The sequence below is a fragment of the Dama dama genome, chromosome 12, assembly GCF_033118175.1.
Source record: "Dama dama isolate Ldn47 chromosome 12, ASM3311817v1, whole genome shotgun sequence".
NCBI classification, from domain to species: Eukaryota; Metazoa; Chordata; class Mammalia; order Artiodactyla; family Cervidae; genus Dama; species Dama dama.
The window spans coordinates 23,070,506-23,091,129 of NC_083692.1; positions in this window are offsets into that span (position 1 = coordinate 23,070,506).

Sequence of the window (20,624 nt, forward strand, 5' to 3'; positions counted from 1 at the left end):
AGCAGCACCAGGGAGGCCTAGGAGCCTAAAACCTGGATGCTGTTTCCACCCTGGGTGTGCCCAGGGCTTGTGCATTATACTCTAATGAAGGGTTGGGCCAATGGTGGTGTGTTTCTTTCTTTCTTTTTTTTTAATGAGGTGCTGTTTTGCATAGATAAATACTATGATTGTGATGTGGGAACCAAAAGGCAGATCATTATGCAAAAAGCACTGGCAGAGGTGAGATTATGAAACCAGTTCTGCTTCAGGCCTGCTGTCTGAGCGTGGGAACTAGGAGGTGTCTGATTGTCTGGGCCTCAACCTGGGCCAACTGGATGGAGGCCGCCCTCTCTAGCTCATCTTTTGACTGCTGGGCTGGGAAAACAGGAAGCATACCTCTTCACTTTTTACCGGAGAACCAGAATTCTGGAAATCAGAAGTGGAGGTGGAATGAAAGTGGCTTCCCTGCTGGGGCTCCCAGCTAAATGTATGGCCCACGATTGGTGGGACCAAGGCCCCACCTTTAATGTCTATTGAATTGATTCCTGGTTGTAAAATGAGATTGGGTGCTTTAAGTGACCCTGGTGAGGCTCATAGAGATGCTGGGGCTGGAAGGAGGCAGGAAACAGAGAAAGGAAGGACTTCCTTGGTTGTAAGTTTACAAGCTGACTCCTTATTTGGGATAGCTGGATCTCAGAAGAGGAGGCGGAGACCTGCCAAGAGATGCTACTTGGACAGCCAGGGAGGGAAAACTCAAGTAGGCTGGAGAGAGATGGAGAAGACAGCTGGGAAAGAAGAACCTGCACTCTAGTTTCCAGGCAGCGATGTTGCCATGATGCCTCAGGAAAGGAGGCTCTGTAGCTGCTACAGTGTGCAACCGCCTAAAAAGCACCATGCACAGAGCCTGCTTCAGTGCCCCGTCTGCCGGCCTTTTGTCTTGCGGAGATGGAGCCCTGTTGACAGCTTCCATGAGGTCAGATCAAAGAGATAAAGCCAAGGTCACACTGTCCAGGATGGAGACAAAGCCGCCCGCATCCCAGGTATTGGCTGCAGCAAAGGCCGTAGTGAGAGTGCCCCCTACAGAGCACATCAGGGAGAGGCAGTCTGGGGGACGGGGAGCCTGAGGGGGTCTAAGAGGTTAGACAAAGGGCATCGATTCATGTACTCAATCAACAGCTCTTTGCTGAGTACTTCCCAAGGGGTCAGTAAGACAAAGATCCCATGTGCATGGAAGTGAAATCAGAATGACCACTTTATGTTACACGTCTGGGGAGCAACGAGATTGTTCCTCCTGGTTTTCCCTGGTTCCTCACACATTGTGACAACATCAGCTCTGAACAGGAAGTGAGACTTGGTTGATGGTCTTCAGTACAAACAGACCTCCACTTCTATCCTCTATCGGTAGAATAGCAGGGGGCAGGGCAGGGTGGGAGTTAGGGGTGTTGGCTCCACTCTTCCCAAGGTCTTGGAACTCAATGGGATGCCTCTAGACGTTACTGAGATGGTTGGGTGGTGTGGCAAGGAGTATCCATGGTGCAATTCTGTGCCACACTGTTAGTGAACTAAGTGTTCAATCTTTACTATGCATCGACCTGGGACTCATTAAGGACTACATTGTCTCAGGACTTCCCAATACATAATACAGTAAGATCATGATGCTATATGAAACTCAGAACCCCTACATGCCCAGCTTCTTCAATGAACTGAACTTAAATTGACCTGTAGGGCCCCACAAGAATGACTTAGTGGAAAATTACAATGTACACATTTCATGTTATCCTAGGAATGGCCTTTGTACCTTATTTCTATTTTGCTCTTACTGCAGGGAATGACTGTAGATTCCTACCACACCACTAGTACCCGTCCTGGAAATGAATTCTAAGGAAATTATTCAACAGAAACCAAAACTTCACATTTGAAGATGTTTACTGATGCTAAAAATTGGAAACAATTTAGCACAAAGGAGATATAAAAGATTAGAAGGCTAGTTGAATAAAATGATAGCAACTCTGTAGGTGGTATATTATATATAGCACATGTACATGGTAGTAAAGGAAAAAGATGGCTTCCCAGGTGGTGCTAGTGATAAAGAACCTGTCTGCCAGTGCAGGAGACATAAGAGACTTGGGTTTGATCCCTGGGTGGGGAAGATTCCCCTGGAGGAGGGCATGGCACTCCAGTATTCTTGCCTGGAGAATCTCGTGGACAGAGGAGTATGGTGGGCTATAGTCCATAAGGTCACAAAGAGTTGGACAGGACTGAAGTGGCTTAGCATGCAGGCAGAAAAAGAAAAGGTAGAATATAAGTAAGCATGTTTTATACATTCTGGTAATCTGTAAAGTATGCATTCATACTGAGGGCTTTTGCAAAAAAAGTTAATTGTGTCAGAATGGTGGGATACAAATGATTTTTATTATTTTATAAACCCAGTGTTAATGTTAGATGTAATTTTAAAGCACGCTAAAAAAAGAAAAAAAATTCCACCCTAGAATATCATAGTAACTCTTCATAATTAGTCATTTCTTCATCACCCTAACCAAAATAATTCCAGGAAAACATCTACTTCTGCATAATGATGCTATGCTAAAGCCTTTGACTGTATGGATCACAACAAACTGGAAAATTCTTGAAGAGATGGGAATACCACACCACCTTACCTGCCTCCTATAAAATCTGTATGCAGGTCAAGAAGCAACAGTTAGAACTGGACATGGAACAACAGACTGGTTCAAAACTGGGAAAGAAGTATGACAAGGCTGTATATCATCACCCTGCTTATTTAACTTATATGAAGAGTACCTCATGAAAAATGCTGGGCTGGATAAATCACAAGCTGGAATCAAGATTGCTTGGAGAAATATCAACAACTTAGGATATGCAGATAATAACACCCTAATGGCAGAAAGTGAAAAGGAACTAAAGAACCTCTTGATGAAGGTGAAAGAGGAGAGTGAAAAAGCTGGCTTAAAATTCAGCATTCAAAAAACTAAGATCATGGCATCCAGTTCCATCACTTCATGGCAAATAGATGGGGAAAACATGGAAACAGTGGTAGATTTTATTTTCTTGGACTCCAAAATCACTGTGGATGCTGATTGCAGCCATGAAGTTAAAAAGATTCTTGTTCCTTGGAAGAAGAGCTATGACAAGCCTAGACAGTATATTAAAAAGTAGAGATACCATTTTGCCAACAGAAGTCTTGACAATAGTCAAGGCTATTTTTTCCCCAGTAGTCATGTATACAGATGTGAGAGTTGGACCATAAAGAAGGCTGAGTGCCGAAGAATTAATGCTTTTAAATTGTGGTGCTGAAGACTGTTGAGGGTCCCTTGGACTGCGAGGAGATCAAACCAGTCAATCTTAAAGGAAGTCAACCCTGAATATTCTTTGGAAGGACTGATGCAGAAACTGAAGCTCCAATACTTTGGCCACCTGATGTGAAGAGCCAACTCATTGGAAAACACCCTGATGCTGGGAAGGATTGAAGGCAGGAGGAGGAGGGGGTGACAGAAGATGAGATGGTTGGATGGCATCACCGACTCAATGGACATGAGTCTGAGCAAACTCCAGGAGATGGGGAAGGAAAGGGAAGCCTGGCGTGTGGCAGTCCATGGGGTCACAAAGTGTCAGACAGGACTTAGTGACTGAACAATCTTTCAGAAAACCCAGGGTACCCCAGTCATGCTGAACTTCAGGAGAGTTGGAAATGCAGGGGGCTGAGGTTGGGTTGCAGGCTATGGAAGGATCTGGGTGAGGGAGCTGTCTCTCCAAGACCCCGATGTCCCCCTTAGAGTCCTAAGGAGGCCAGTGGTGGCTCTTCCTTGTTCACATCCAGTGGGTCTAGAGGCTGGCAGCTACTTTATCACAGAAGACAAAAATTCTCACTGCTCTTGTAAAGACCTGAGACCCATCCTATTCTTTCTTTTTTATAGTAGTTTTACTAATAATTGTGGGAACTTGGAAACAACCAAGATGTATCTCAGTAGGTAAATGGTTGAATAAACTGTAGTGCACCCAGACAATCGAATATTATTCCACGCTAAAAAGAAATGAACCATCAAGCCATAAAAGGACACACAGGAGACTTAAATGCATATTATTAAGTGAAAGAAGCCAACTAAAAGGTTATCTATTGTATAATTTCAACTATATGACATTCTGGAAAATGGAGACAGTCAAAAGATCTGTGATTGCCAGCAGTTAGGGCAGGAAGAGAATGAATAAGCAGAGCATAGATTTTGGGGGCAGTGACAATACTCTGTATGATAGCAGAATGATGGACACATGTCATTATATAGTTGCTGAGACCCATTCTTTAGAGAACATCAAAAAGGAGGGTAACAGTTTGCAACACTGTTGTTGGAGAAGTAGGGCCAGACTGCACTCTCAGAGGAAATGAGCCATTATAATTCTTGCTCCCCCTCATCTGAGGTGGGAAGTACTTTCTTCCTGGGGTGACCCCCTCTGTGACTGCCTCACTTCTGTTACTTGTGCCCATTTACATGTGACTTCCCTTGTGGGTTTCACCCTGACAGTTTAGCAGCTGGTGAAAGGAGATTGTGCTGATGCCAGCAGCCACACGCAGCCTCAGTTAACCACTGACAATGTCAGCTCACGTTCACTGAGTGCCTTCCAGTTAAGAGTACTCTTCAATTTCCATGCATTATCTCATTTAATTCCCACTGCAACCCTCTGAGGTAGGCAGTATTCTTATCCCTGGTTCACAGATGCTAACTCGTTGTTTGAAGTCCTGCAGCCACTATGCTCTAAAACCAGGTATGTTGGTTCCATAGCTTCTGCCTCCTTTGGTAAGCAAGAAATACACTATTCTATCACCTGGGGCCCATCCGCTGCCACTGCAAATTTCAGGATAAGTGTTTAAAGAGAAGAAGAGGAAGAGGTATCCTCATAGGTGGCATGCTTTGTGCTTGCTACAGATGTTAGATTGGACCAAAGGCATTTAAACAGACTCTGGGTCTTGAGGCCAACAGCAGATGAAAGCCGACAATTCTCTACTGAATATAAAAGGAATCAATCAACAATACAGATCCTGAAGAATGTCTCCGAGTGTCAAATACCAAGGGAGGTGGAAAGTACCAGACAAGGGTTTGCGCTTTCTTTGTTGGGTTGCCAGAGAAAATACAGGATACTCAGTTAAATTTGAATTTCAGATAAACAACACAAAATTTTTAGTGTCAGTATGTTCTAAAATACATGGAATATACTTAGACTAAAAAATTTTGTTGTTGTTTATTTTTCGATTCAAATTTAACTGGCAGTCTTGAATTTTTATTTGCTAAATCTGGCAACCCAATTTCTCTGAAAAGACAGCTCACAACCCAGGCAGTGTGTTAATAAGGACAGAGTGAGAAGTACAGATAAGTACTTTGGAGAAAGAACAGTTTTGGATGCGATCTGTTGGGTAACAGACTCAGTGGAAGGGGGCTTGTGCTGGAAAGGTTTCCTGGCAGAGCTGGTTCCTAAAGTTGAGTGGGAAGGATCTAGAAGGGCAGAGAGGGAGGAGGGCTTGAGGCACACAGGGTGATGGTGAACAGACGGTGAAATACCTGAAGAGACTTCATGCTGGGAAGGACCAGAGGTGGAAGATCAACCTGTGGAGGGTCTTGAGGACCTTGGTAGGATTTTGGACCATATGCTTTGGATAAGGATGCGTAACCAATCAAAGCAGCATTTTAGAATGGTTAATCTGGTGATGGCATGTAAGACTGGTGAGAATGGTCAGTGGGGTGGGGAGCTAAGCATGAGGTGGCAGGGGTCTGTGGGAAGGGAAGAATGATCAGAAGGACATTGCAAAATAATGGCCTAGTCCCTTAGGTAGGATGTACAGGTGACCATCCAGAGGACAGGAGGCATAAAGTGGCTGTCTTCTATCAAGTGGGGGATCTGGGCCTTGCTGGGCGCAGAGGAGGAGAAGGCACCCTTGGTGCAGGGTCTTGGAGGGGAGATTCTCATGTTAGAGGACCGTCAGTGGTCTGTCATCCTAGAAAGACAGTTGGAGGCAGAGTGAGATCTGTTCTACCTTCTCTCTGCAACACGCACACAGACACACACACACAGATATACAGACACACACACACACAGAGACAGAGATACACAGAGACACACATATAGATACACACAGAGACACAGACACGCACAGACACACATATAGACACAGACACACATACATATACACCCCTCACTGTGTGCTTATTAGAGTTTGTATAGATTTCCATAGAAAGGCAACTCCTGCTTTAACCTCAGACAATTTTTATTAGAGATGCAATTTCAGCTTTTGGATTCTGTGGTTCTTCTTCCCTGGGAGCCAGTCTTTTCGAGCATCCATTCCACTCAAAGGTGCCACCTGCTTGCCATGTGATCCCCTTCTCTGGCTTCTCCGATAGCTGGCACAACCCCTATTTCTTGTAAGAGGTTTTGAGGTCCTCGAAGATAAGGCATTTCAGCAGCACGTGAGATTGCCAGTCCCGAAAAGCCCAACCAGCTGTTTTAGGTTTTCCCAGAAGCGTTACCAGGGCAAGAAGGAGAGGCCCAGACATGCTGGAAATGGAACCGGTCCCAGCCCTTTCCTGGGACTGGGCGGGACGGGACAGACCCATGAGGCAGGGCAGGGAGGGGCTGGGTCCTGGGTACCCTGGGTCTCTCTGATCTTCTCCCTGACCTGGGGTGATGGAGGGCTGGTCTTACAACAGGGAGGGCTTTCCAGAATGGCCTGGGAGGAAGGGATGGCCCCGGTGGGCCAGGGCATAGTGAGGATGGAGAATATTAACCCCCTCTCCCACCTCATCGCTGACCACAGGGCGAGATCAGTGCTCAGTGACAGCGAGGCGCCCAACATTCCCCTCCTGCCTCCTGTCCCTGCTCTTGGATCAGGTGATGACTCTACCTTATCCTCTTGCTGGGCAGGGCAAAGGGGGCAGTCTTCAGGGTCTTCCCCAGGGAACTGATCAATGCCAGGGATACTTGGGGTTGGTTCCCTGCAGGAACAATGGCCACCTCCCTCACACCAGGAGAGCTTGACTTTGGCCTCAGGGTGAGCTGAACTTCACTGGTGAGGTGGGGCAGGAAGGAGGCCAAGTCAAATGGTTCCTTCTTGACATGGCCACTCTCTGGGGGGAGAGACTCACAGACTCACCCCACCCCCACTGCATGGCCCAAAGGTTAAACTGTGCTGACCGCCAGGGGGCTGACCCCAGCCCCACAAAGCTGCCCCCTTCCCCTGTTCTTTGGGCGGCCCTGGTCTGGGCACCCTTTCCCGGAATGTCCTTCCTTCATTGGCTTCTCTGCCTGGCGAACTTCTCCTTGTCTGACAAAACCGGCTCCACAGTCACCTCCTCTGTGAGGCCTGCTGATTTCCTCCTTCCTTTCCCCTTGCTGTAACTTATAACACCTGTTGCACTGGAAGCTTTGGGCCCTTAGCCCCCTGTGAGGCTCCAGAAGTGGCCGGCCTGGGTCCTCTGAATGTTTGGGGTCCAGCCTGGCGGGACTTTCAGGGTCCTGGGAAGGCAATGACTGCTGGCTGGAGCTCTGAGCTCCCTGTCAAGGCTCAGGGGCCTCCCCAGGGGTGGGCTCCTGACCAAGCAGAAAGTGCCCAGGTCATTGCCCATGCACACCTCCTGGTCCTGCCTCAGCCTCACGCTCTCTGCATCCCTGGCTCATCTCTGAGGCACTGGATTCCTCTGCTTGCCCCCAGACTCCTCTGCTGACCACTCCCTGGCCCAGAGCTGGCCATTCTTGCTGAGTCAGGCCATCTGCTAATTGCCACAGGCAGCCTTCCCGAGATGCAGCAGGCTGCCTGTGCTTTGAGGCCGACTTCGGGTGGTGCATTTGCCAGGGAATTGGCATTGCTTCTTCCGATGAATGTTTGGGGAGACAGCCCAGCCAGGCCTTGGGTGGGGGTGAGGGGAGGGGGAGAAAGGCTCAGCAGGATGCAGGGAGATGGGCGATGGACTCGTGGAAGAGCAGGGGGTCCCTCTCTGTGCCCATAGACTTTCTTTAGAGCAGCGGTTCTCCCTGGAGGCAGGGAGGTGATTCTCCATCCTGCCCCCCGTCTGGGGCACTTGGCAATGTCTAGAGGTATTTTGCATTGTCACAACTGGCAGGGGGAAGGGGATCGCTAGTGGAGTTTATTGTGCAGAAGTTGGAGATGCTGCTAAACTTACCTGACAATGCACAGAACACCCCTCCTCCACCAACAATAGAGGATTAATCTGGACCAAGTGTCAACAGTGCCACAGTTAAGAAAGAAGAGAGAAGAGGCTGGAGCAGCTGGTGTGAGGGGCCTCGTGTTAAGAGGTGAACTCACGTGGGCTTCTATGAGTCCAGGGATGACGGCGCTTCTGCAGCCTCCTTGCCCTTCGGGTCCTCATGAGGAGTCACAGTTCTCCCTTCAGGACCGGGCCTGCTCCTCGCAGCTCATCTCCATCCATGCCTCCAAATCTGGGGCTGGGGCAAGGTCTTCAATGCTGAGAAAACCTCTTACCTTCCTTTATTTTATTCCATGTCAGCCCAGAGTTTCAGAGGGGCAAGGAAACAAGGGATTTCTTACTGTTTTTCAGGAAACACTATATATAAAGGAATACTTTTTTCTCTTATCTGTATATGTGCTTAGTCGCTCAGTCGTGTCCAACTGTTTGTGACCCTGTGTACTGTAGCCTACCAGGCTCCTCTGTCCGTGGGGATTCTCCAGGCAAGAATACTGGACTGGGTTGCCATGCCTTTCTACAGAGGATCTTCCCAACCCAGGGACTGAACCCAGGTCTCCCGCATTGCTGGCAGATTCTTTACCATCTGAGTCATAAAATAGTATTTAATAGTAGTCAATACCATGAATCAATTGCTTATTTTGTACCGGGAACTTTCACATATGACGATATGATATCATTGTCACAACAGCCCTATCAGATGGGTAATATTATATTATTACTCCTTGAGAAAAAAGAAAACAAACCCAGCTGAGATCCAGATGAGTTTCTTAAATTTCCCAAGATAGAGAGGTAGGTAGGGGTGGTGCTGACATCGGAACCAAGTCTTTGCCCCCAAATCTGTAATTATTAATAGAACACCCCCGACAATTTCTCCTGCAGGAAGCTGGTGTCACAGAGGAACCTTTTGAGTGAAAGGGAACATGGAACATTGGTGCTCTCCTATCTGTCTGAACTGTGTCAGTGGGTATGGGTAAGAGTGGGTGGGAGTGAATCTTTGGGCAAGTAACCATGGGGAAGGGGGGGCCCTACTAAAGAAGAGGCTACTAGAGGACAATGCTGATTCTTGTGCAGGGATGACTAACACTACAGTCATCCTCAGCCCGGGAAGCATCCTCTTTCTCCACCCAGGCCCACATCCTAACCCTGGGGAAGGTGGGTTGTGCTATCTAGCTCTGGGATTGATTAAATCGTCTGAAGGGAAGGACCAGAGTGCCGCCCCCTACCCAGAGAGCAGCCATCCAGCCTTGTCTGTCCAGGCAGTCAGGCTCATCCATCCGGGGAGCTCTGGGCTGCTGGCTGCTGGCTGCTGCCGGGGAGCTTGGAGGCTGCAGAAGGCAGGCGGTAAACAGGAAATGGTTAAGTAAGAGCAGGTGGAGCATGCCGGGTGCTGGAACAGGGCAGGAAATAGCTGAGCGACTGAATGGACTCAAAAGAATGCCCTGCCCTCCTCCCCGAAGCCCTGGCAAAGGCGCTGTCCACCCACTCCTCACTGGCCGATGCTTCAAGGCGCTGTGTCTTGCAGTAGCCTGACCCCGTTTCCCACCCCTCAGCTCTGCAGAGCCTGGGGAGGCAGTCCTGGGAGGAGAGGGGCCCAAGGAATCAGGCCACCCAGCCAGGACCGATGGGGCAAGAAGGAGGATGGCGTCCTTCTCTGGGCTGCCATCAGGCCATGTCCAGTGGCCCAGTTGGGAGAGGCTGCAGGAGGTGGGCCATCGCTCCAAGAACCAGAGGTTTTTCCCTTCTTTGAAAATAGGATCCGTTGCATTGACTAGGGCTTCTGTGAATGTTATGTCCCACCTTGGGTAAGAGCACACAGCCAGGTATATGGCCTGAGATCAGGGAGGAAGGCTGGATGCACCGAGGTTCTCTCCCTCTGAAGCTCAATGTCTCTCGTCTTCAAATATTTTCTGTACTCTGCCCTGGAATAAAGTCAGCGGTGCTCTCTTGACCCCCTCCTTCACGGGGACCTAACCTCATGGGCAAACAGGGCTCTGCTTCCTGGGGGTCCCCTTGCAAGTGAGCTTCCTCCCCCACAGCAGACGGTCCAGTTGGTCTGGAATTGAAGCTGACACATCACTGTCTGAGGACCCCAAGCCATCTGGGTCTGAAACCCAGGTTAGACCTCATCAGGCAGGGATTCTCACAGTGCTGGACCTCTGAGGGGTTCGCAGGAACACTGAGGCAGGGCTAGTCTGTCCCTACTGCCAGCTTATTCTCCACCATGTGCCTCCTGAGAGCAGCAGTGCTAGAGTAGGGAGGTGATGGCCTTGACCTCTGCCCAAGGTGGGCTTACCAGTAGGGGAAGAAGCTGTGCTCACATGTTTTCTTGACAGCTGTAGACTCAAGGGTCCACCTAAATGATGATAATAACCCAACTTTATTGGGAATTTGTTCTATTTATTATGCATGCGTGCGTGCTAAGTCACTTCAGTCGTGTCTGACTCTTTGAAACCCTATAGACTGTAGCCCACCAGGCTCCTCTGTCCATAGGATTATCCAGGCAAGAATACTGGAGTGGGCTGCCACGCCCTCCTCCAGGGGATCTCCCTGACCCAGGGATTGAACCTGTGTCTCGTATGTCTCTGGCATTGGCAGGTGGGTTCTTTACCACTAGCACCACCTGGGAAGTCCTCTATTTATTATAGTAAGTATGTATTTAAGTCAGATATGCAGATGATACCACTCTAATGGCAGAAAGTGAAGAGGAACTAAAGAGCCTCTTGATGAGGGTGAAGGAGGAGAGTAAAAAGCTGGCTTAAGACTGAGCATTAAAGAAACTAAGATCATGGCAACTGGCCCCATTCAGTTCAGTTCGGTTCAGTTTGGTTGCTCAGTTGTGTCCGACTCTTTGCGACCCCATGGATTGCAGCATGCCAGGCTATCCATCACCAACTCCCGGAGCTTGCTCAAACTTATGTCCATTGCGTCAGTGAGGTCATCCAACCATCTCATCCTCTATCATCCCCTTCTCCTCCGGCCTTCAATCTTTCCTAGCATCAGGGTCTTTTCCAATGAGTCAGTTCTTTGGATCAGGCAGCCAAAGTATTGGAGCTTCAGCTTCAGCATCAGTCCTTCCAATGAATATTCAGGACCCAATACTGCATGGCAAATAAAGAGGGAAAAGGTGGAAGTAGTGACGGATTTCCTCTTCTTGGGCTCCAAAATCACTGCAGACAGTGACTGCAGCCATGAAATCAGAAGACGATTGCTTCTTGGCAGGAAAGCAATGGCAAACCTAGACAGTTGTTGAAAAACAGAGACATTACTCTTCGACAAGGGTCCATATAGTCAAGACTATGGTCTTCCCAGTGGTCACATGCAATTGTGAGAGCTAGACTGTAAAGAAGGCAGAATGCCAAAGAATTGATGCCTCCAAACTGTAGTGCTGGAGAAGACTCCTGCAAGTCCCTTGGACAGCATAGAGATCAAACCAGTCAATCTTAAGGCAGATCAACCTTGAGTATTCACTGGAAGGACTGATGCTGAAGCTGAAGCTCCAGTATTTTGGTCATCTGATGTGAATAGGCGACTCATTGGAAAAGACTCTGATGCTGGGAAAGATCAAGAGCAGAAGGAGAGAGGGTGTCAGAGGATGAGATGGCTGGACAGCATCACAGATGCAATGAACATGAACCTGGGCAAACTTCTGGGAGATGGTGAGGAACAGGGAGGCCTGGCATGCTGCAGTCCATGGGGTCACAAAGAGTCAGACATGGCTGGGAAATGACTGAACAACAATATATATTTAAATAAGCAGCTGTATTTATCTATACATATATTGACTCATTTAACCCTTACAGCAAGCCAAAGAAGAGGCACTTTGATTGTTCCTATTTTATAGATGAGGAAACTAAGGCACAGAGAAGGGAAGTAACTTGTCCTAGAGGTAAGGCAGCCATGGGTTCAGGTACTCTAAATTGAGACCTGGGCAACTGGCTTCCAACCACACTCCAGCCACTATGTTGAGTTGCTTATGAGCCTTTCGAGGAGGCAGTCCTGGTTCCCCTGGATATTCCTAATGAGACCCCGATTCTTGAGGAGAAATTCCTTTTCTTTCAGGAGGCAGAATGTCTGAACTTCATTCTCTACCAGCTGAGGCTCCTGAGGGCTTTGACAAGAACCCCAGGGAAGAGGAGGAGAAACCTCTTTAGGCTGAGCCAGAAGCTTGGCATCTTCCACTGTCACCCACATGGAGGCCTGAGGAAAGTACCACTGATTCTCTTCATTCGAGAGCCATGTGTTGGCACCAACATTGTGCCAGACTCTGGGCTGGGCGCCGGGAGGAGCCCGCTAAAGTAGACATGTTATGTGCCCTGGGGTGTTGGCAGCAGAGGAAGACACAGTCAGATGTCTATTGACTGACTGTGGGAAAGAGGGAGGGAAACAATGAGTGGGGCTCTCACTCTGCCAGCCAGCAAGTCAGGGAAGCTGTCCCGAAGGTGATCATGCCTTAGTGGAGCATTATGATCCAAGTTGGAGGATGAGCCGAGTTAATCAGGAGAAGAGAAAGGGGTGGGGTGCGGACAGAGGCAGGGCCTCCAGGCAGAGGTTACAGTGCAGGTGAGGACTTGGAGGTCTGACGTTGCTGGATGAAAGCAGAGAACATAAGTGCGTCATTATTCCTACAGGCAGTGTAATAGGAGATGAGCCAGTGGGATTGCACCACAGGACCTGCAAGGCCACATCAGGGCCTTGGGGCTTTATTCAGCCTCTGCCTCCTGACCTGAAAGACCATAGGAAAGAGGAGGGCCTAGTAGGAAAACAGTGCAACTGGGTGGATTCACACTCCCTGATTTTAAGAATCACTATTAAGCTAGAGTAATCAAGATAGTAAGTAAAACTGGAGAAAGGATGGACATTCATAACAGCAGAACACAACAAGGAGTGCACACATACATAGTTAATTTTTGACAAAGTGCTAGGGGAATTCAATGGAAAATGGACATTCATATGCAAAATGAAGAAAAAAAAAGAACCTTAGCCTATAAGTCAAAATAAATCATAGGCCTGAATGTAAAACATAAAAGGATAAAAAAATAAAGCCAGAAGCAAAAGCATAAAAGAAAAAAAAAACCCTAAAAGTATTATAGAAGAAAACATGGGAGAAAATCTTTGTGATTTGTCTTTAGGCAATGATTTCTTATATAAGACACCAAAAGCATAATAAACTCATAACGATACTGTTAAGAAAATGAAAAGACAGGCCACAGACTGGGAGAAAATGTTTATAAAACATGTATCTGATAGAGGACTTATATCTAGAATATATTAAAAAAAACTCTCAAAACTTGATAACAAAAAACAATCCAAGTTTTAAAATGGGCAAATATTTGAACACACATTTTACTACAGAAGAAATATAGATTGCAAGTAAACACATGGAAAGGTGTTTAGCATCACTAATCACTAAATTAAAATCATAATGAGAAACCACTACATAACTTATAGAATGTCCAACATAAAAATAAAACATACACACACACACAAAACAAAAAACACACTAAAAAAAACAAAAACACTGATGATACTAAGGACTGGGAGGATGTGGAGCAACTGGAACTCATTCATTGCTGGTGGGAATACAAAATGGTACAGCCCACTTTGGAAACATTTGGCAGTTTAGTGTAAAGCTAACCATACACTTGTGACCCAGCAATCCCACACTTGGGTATTTACCAGGAGAAATGAAAACTTACAGTCCACACAAAAGACTGTATGCAAATATTTAACATAGCATTATTCATAAAGGTCCCAGACTGGAAAAAACCCAAATATCCTTGGATTGCTGGATGGTTAGACAAACTGTTACGCCTCTTACAGTGGATGCTCACTATTCAGCCATGGAAATGAACTGTTTGTACAGACAACAACACAGACAAATCTTCAGTGCACTGTGCTAAGTGAAAGAAGCAGACCTTGGGGACTACAGACTGTATGATTCCATTTACATGGCATTTTGGAAAAGGCAAAGCTACAGAGATGAAAAAGCTGAAGAATTGGTTTCAGGGCCTGGGGCTAGGGGCAGAGGTTGACTACAAAAAACACTGGAGAATATGAGGGGATGACGGAACTGTTTGGTGTCTTCATTGTAGTGGTAGTTGCATGACTACATACATTTGTTGAGACTCACAGAACTAGATGCAGTACATGTTTTTAAAATTTTTTATTTTATATTGGAGTATGTGCATGCATGCTAAGTTGCTTCAGTAGTGTCCGATTCTTTGTGACCCTATGGACTGTAGCCCATGTGGCTTCTCCAGGCAAGATTATTGGAATGGGTTGCCATGCCTTCCTCCAGGGGTTCATCCCGGGGATCGAACCCTTGTCTCTTATATCTCCTGCATTGATAGGCGGGTTCTTTACCACTAGCGCCACATGGGAAGCTCATATTGGAAACTCATATTGGAGTAGAGTTGATAACAATGTTGTTAGTTTCAGGTATATAGCAAATGATTCAGTTACACATATACATGTATCTATTTTCTTTCAAATTCTTTACCCACTTAGGTTATTACAGAGTATCGAGCTGACTTCCCTATGCTGTACAGTAGGTTCTTGTTGGCTATCTGTTTTAAATATAGCAGTGTGTACATGTCAACCAAAACTCCCTAACCATCCCTCTCCCTCATTCTTCCCCCCATAACCATAAGTTTGGATAGAATTATATTTTAAATAGATGAATTTTACTGTATGTAAATTATAAACATATGTATGTAAATTACTGTATATAAATTACAAACAATGACTTTCAAGACTTCTTTGGCGGTCCAGTGGTTAGTAGTTTGTGCTTCCGCTGCAGGGTACATGGGTTTATAGGTTTGATCCCTGTCCGGGGAACTAATACTCTGCATGCCACATGGCCAAAAAAGAAATAAATCTGATTTTAAAAAGACACAGTGCAACTAGGTTCTAGGACAGAGGTGTGGAGACCCACCTTGGGTCTGGTTCCTGTTGCCTTTCTGCCTCCTCAGATCCCGAACTGCCCCTGAGGGCCCCAGTAAGCTCTGATAGACCTTATTCTCCTTGTTTCTAGGACCAGAAAAGGAACTATTAAGGAGCCTTTGCTTTGCATATTGAGACCCTTCTTTTTATAAAACCCAAGTACCCCTGGCAGGGCGAATAGCTTAAGTTGAGAGAGGCTGTGGCAGAGTCGGTGGGGGATGGGGGGGATGGATGGGAGGGTGGCAGGGAGAAAAGTGGGAGGTGGGGGTAGCTGTCAGTGTGGTCAGTGGCCCTGGCTGTATCCATGCACTGAGAGCATGCTGGCGTCGGGACCGTAGGAGCTACATGGAAGGCAGAGACCCCTACCTCCCCCATCATGGCCTTTGGCTTTGTATACAAAGTCCTCTCTCCCCACCTGGCAACCACAGGCTGGACGTCCTACCCTCTTCCCCTCCTCACCTTCTTTCTTCACCTCCTAATTATCCAATCCAAGTACAAATCGCCCCAACAAGTTTGGGTGATTATTTCTCTAGGGCAACCAAACACTAAAGGCCTCAGCATCCTTTCTTGGTATATTTCCACTCCTCTGGGTGCTTAGGCATTTCTGTCCTGTTGGAAGTTTCCTAGCCAGGGAGGAAAGCAGGAGGCCCTGAGTAGGCACCAACGCCCCAGGCTTCAGTGATCTTGAGTCACAAATTATGGGGTAGGAAGGTTGGTTAGGGCATCTGTTTTTCTCCTTTAGCCGGTACTTGTATATATATATATATATATTATATAGCATTTTCTTCAAATGTGCCATTTGCCTTCCCAACACAAAGCCTTTATATATATTAAACTTTCTCTCTGAGGCTCCTCACCTTCTGAAGTTTAATTTAACCACCACTGACTGTGTCTTATTAAGTGCTTGGTGCTGAGAACACAAAAATAAATAAGACAAGGCTCCTTATGTTGCAGAAGACTTTGACCTAGGGAGAATGGTGGTAATAGTGGTAATGATAGTAATAACAACAACAGGAAAGTGACGTTGCTCAGTCGTGTCTGACTCTTTGTGACATCATGGACTGTAGCCTACCAGGCTCCTCTGTCCATGGAATTTCCCAGGCAAGAATACTGAAGTGGGTTGCCATTTCCTTTTCCAGGGGATCTTCCCGACCAAGGGATCAAACCCAGGTCTCCCACACTGCAGGCAGATACTTTACCATCTGAGCCACCTGGGAAGCCCTCTTTCTTTTCTTTCTTTCAAACTTTCTCTCTGAGGCTCCTCACCTTCTGAAGTTTAATTTATCCACCACTGACTGTATCTTACTAAGTGCCTGGTGCTGAGAATGCAAAAATAAATAAGACAAGGTTCCTTATGCTGCAGAAGACATTGGCCTAGGGAGAATGGTGGTAATAGTGGTAATATTAGTAATGACAACAACAGTACAATGGCAGGACCATTTAAGGAGCACTTATTATGTGCTGGGCATTTATGAACCCAAAGTCATTAAAAGCTCGGTAGAACAACAAGGTTGTCATTCTTCTTGCTCCCATTATAAGTGAGGAAACTGAGGCTCAGAGAAGTGAAATCATTTGCTGAGCTGGTATGTGGCAGAGTTGGAACTTGAGTCCAGGTCTCTGGGTCTCTAAAGCCATGTTTACAACCACAGCATTATCCCACTAGGCCCAGAAAAGTACCCCTTGCCCCATGTGAAGGAAAGTCACTATCCAATTAAAACTATGACTTGGTGGGTCCTTAATTGGACCTACCATAGAAGGAATGAGAAACAAAGATAATATCAGTCTCTACCATAGAATGCAGGATGCAAGCTGCAGCCAGAGACTGTGCCAACCTAAGACTGTGGGCAAAGGAGGGCTGGGCCAGGATGCTGCACACACTGGCCAGCCAGCCCCTTCCTTCCTCTCAGGACCCTTCCCATTCATTGCATCCACAGGGGATGTTTTTCTAAGGTGTGAGATACAGGAGTGACTGCTCAGGGGTGACCAGAGGCCTCAGGAAGATACTCTGAGGATGAGCACCCTAGACTCAGTGCTCTTGCGCTTAATTTTTTGGACAGAGGTAAGATGTGTACTTGATGTTGAGTTCACAGCAGACTGATAAGTCATGCTCGGGCTCCATAAGTCATGTTGGGCTCTGCTGTCTAGTAAACCAAAGATGATCACTCATGAATAATGCGGGTGTGATATTGTGAAATGTGATGGTTCATGGGCTGAGGGGTGACTCATTCCTGAAGGTCTCAAGTCAGACCAATGTTATTTCCTTTGGCTTCCCTTGGCCCTTACCCAGACTCTCTTAAACACCTGCCTCGGTTGCTGAATCAGGGATGCATGCTCTGGTTGGTGGTCGAGAGCAGGCCTGAGACCAGTTACAGAAAGAAGAGGAGATGAGATGATGTTACTGGAGCAAGACTTTCCCGAAAGGCTCATGGATTTAAGCATGAGAAGGAGGCCTGGTCCAGGTGACAGGGCGTAGATTCTGCGCCCACAGAGAGAAACGGGTGCAGTGTTTTGGCTGAAGCCAAGAAAGTTCAGAGGGAAACATAGAAAATAAGATTCCTGAGCATGATTGGATTTTTCTTTTCTTTCCCTCTCTACTCTTCTTCTCATGAGTTGGATGGAGGAGAAACAAAGCTGGAACAAGCCTTAGGATAAAGGCTGGGGATTTCTGCCTGCATTGCAGTTGCCTCCAAGGGAGACCTGGCCAAGTGGAGCCTGGGGCAGCCTGTGTGGGGCCTCTTATGGCTCAAGGGCATGCTAACACTCCTGGAAGATCAGAGCAAGGGGTCCTTCCTTCTGGGGAAGCTTCCCAAGGGTGGAGTCTTCCCTCTCTCCCTTCCTTCCTCACACCTTCAGCAGCATCCTGAGCTTTGGACAGACTAAGCAAATGCTTATTGAGGAGAAAAAGCCCAAAAGAGGGTGTGGAGAAAGACTCTGGGAGGGTGACTCTGGGGCAGTCATCAGGAGCTGGAGATGTCCCTGAAATCAAGTGAGGAAGCCAAGACTTAAGAGGGGCATTTGACAAGCAGAGTAGGTCCAAGTGGAAGGCGCCAGGCCACACACAGCGCTCCTGTTTTGGTTCAAGATGCCTACTGGCTTTAAGCCAAACCAAGATACACAGCAGTTATCCAAATTATCCAGATTATATGAACACACTGCACAAAGACTGACCCTTCCTGGGACCTCTAAAATCATTACTTGAATAGCACCATTTTAACCCCAATAGTTCTGGGGGAACATATCTATTGTATGAAGCCTGTTGTTTGCATGTGAAATGTACAAATGACAGGTTATTCAACTCCTGAATCTTGAGGAAAATGATAAAGAAGAAGGTTCAGAACCATGCTCTGATCTTTGTTTTGTTCCCCATCTCTGTGATTTCAGAAGTCCTATGCCCAGGACAATGCAATCTGCTGAGAGCCTGGGCTTCTGGGTTGCCTGGGCTGCAGATATGAGCTGCAGCAATTGGAGTCCTGCTACTTATGGCTTGCTTGGTCAGGGCTGGGCAGTTTTCCCCCCTTGCACCAGGAAGCTAAAATGATGGCTGGGTGGGCTTCCCTGCTTTATGGCACCAGCCCTGGTATCACAAGATGTGGCACTGGAAGGGGCTTAGAGGATCCCTCCCAGGAGTTCCTTCTATAAAATTCCAAAGGCTGCTCTGTGGGGTCCTGGGACATGGGTGGTATTTTCATTCTCAGTGCCCCTGCATCCTCCTCACCTTATCTGCACACTTTGCCAGGCCTTCTGTAGTTTGCTCCAAACTTTCTCTGTCTCCTTCACCTCTTTCTGGGGAGAGAGAAGTTTCCCCTCATATGTTCTATGAGCTCCCCAGCTCAGGATGCAATGATGAGCGCGTTCTATAGCAAGGCTTCCAGGAGAAGAGCCTGTCTCTCTTCTCTGGTGGAATTGGATACACAAAGGCAGGGTCTGAGCCCGTGTAGCCTACAAAGAAGCTCGTGGTGAGGGTGATGGGGGTGTACCGCATCTCTACCTCCTTCAGTCTCCTCTTTGGGTTTTACATGCTCTGATGCTCAGCCACAGCTTCCAGATCCTTTGGCCTGGTGATCACCAGCTCGTCCCTTCCCTTCCAGGCTCATCTCCCCACACCTCCCTCCTCCATCCACATTCTGTGTGCTGGCTCCACTGGCTGCCTGACAGCAGCACCTGGGGTGGCCCAGGGAGCCTCCATGCCTTTGTACCTGCTGCTCCCTCTGCCTGGAATATGCTTGTTTCTCTGATAAACTCCCATTCCTCTTTCAAACTCAAGTCAGATCTCCCCTTATCCGGAGTCTTCCCTGGCTCCCCCCAGAAGGAGTCAGGTGAGCTCATTGCGAGTCACCAGCTTCTTTTCGAAAAGGAAGGTTAATCTGCTCACACGGTGATTAATGATTGGCTCTGTTGTCTAATTCCCCTGCACCAGAGTCAGGAGCTCCTGCTGCATATGGACAGCAGGCACTCCACAAAGGCCACTGGGTCATTGAACGAATGAATGAGAACCAGAAACAGACATATATCCTTTAAGGGGAAACCTGCCTCCAGGAACCTGACTCAGGATGTCCTCTCCAGAGGTTGCTTTTCAGGGGCTGCTTCTTCACCTCCTGTCCTCAGAGCTAAGTGAGGAGCTCCTCCAGCTGGGGGTCACCTGCCTAGCCTCCTCCAAGGACTTCTTCACTGCAGTTCACTTGCGGCTTTTCTGGTCAGTCCAATGAGAGACTTGCACATTTGGTGGTGACTTCAAGCCTGAGAATGCCTGGGACTCAGGTCTGGATAGAATAGAAGAAAGGTGAAACTTAGACTCTCCAGTGAAACTCGAGAGAGTTTGCTGAGGGTGGGGGTTGCAGCACAAACAGGAAAGAAAAGTTCCGGGGTTTGGGGGTGATTCCTTTGGGAGGCAGGAAATAATAAGGACAGTTTATTGAGCTGAGTGTGGGTGGGAAGGGGCTGTGGGAGAGAGTGAGTACCCTGTGTGAGGGTGGATGTGGAAGGAAGGGTGTGGGCGAGCTTCCACTGTGAGAGGGTAGGAGGGAGCAGGAATGCGTGTGACTCAGTGGCCCAGCTGGTACAGCAGCAGAACCCTAAGTGCCTGCAAAGGTTCACTGTGAGAGCTGGAGGGAAAAATTAATCAGGCACGCACAGGGACAAGGGTCACATCAGAGGGGCAGAATCACTGGGATGGTGAGCGCCCCCCACTTGGAATGGCTAACTCAGGCCAGGGGCTGTTCAGCTCTCAGGTTGGGTCTCCAGAAAAGACCAAGGAAGCAGGAAACAGACATGGGGACTTGGCCCATGTCAGGAGTGGTTCTGTTCACTCCCCGTTTCTTTACAACACAGCCTTCAGAGGACGTGAGTGATCTGGGGCTCAGGCTAGTCCCCAGGCTGCTGAGGCATGCCTGTTTCCTTACCTGCTCCCTGTCCCCCAGCAGTTGATATACTAATAGCCCTCAGCATCGCAGGAGGGGGTGGACGGGGATCCATTTGTTT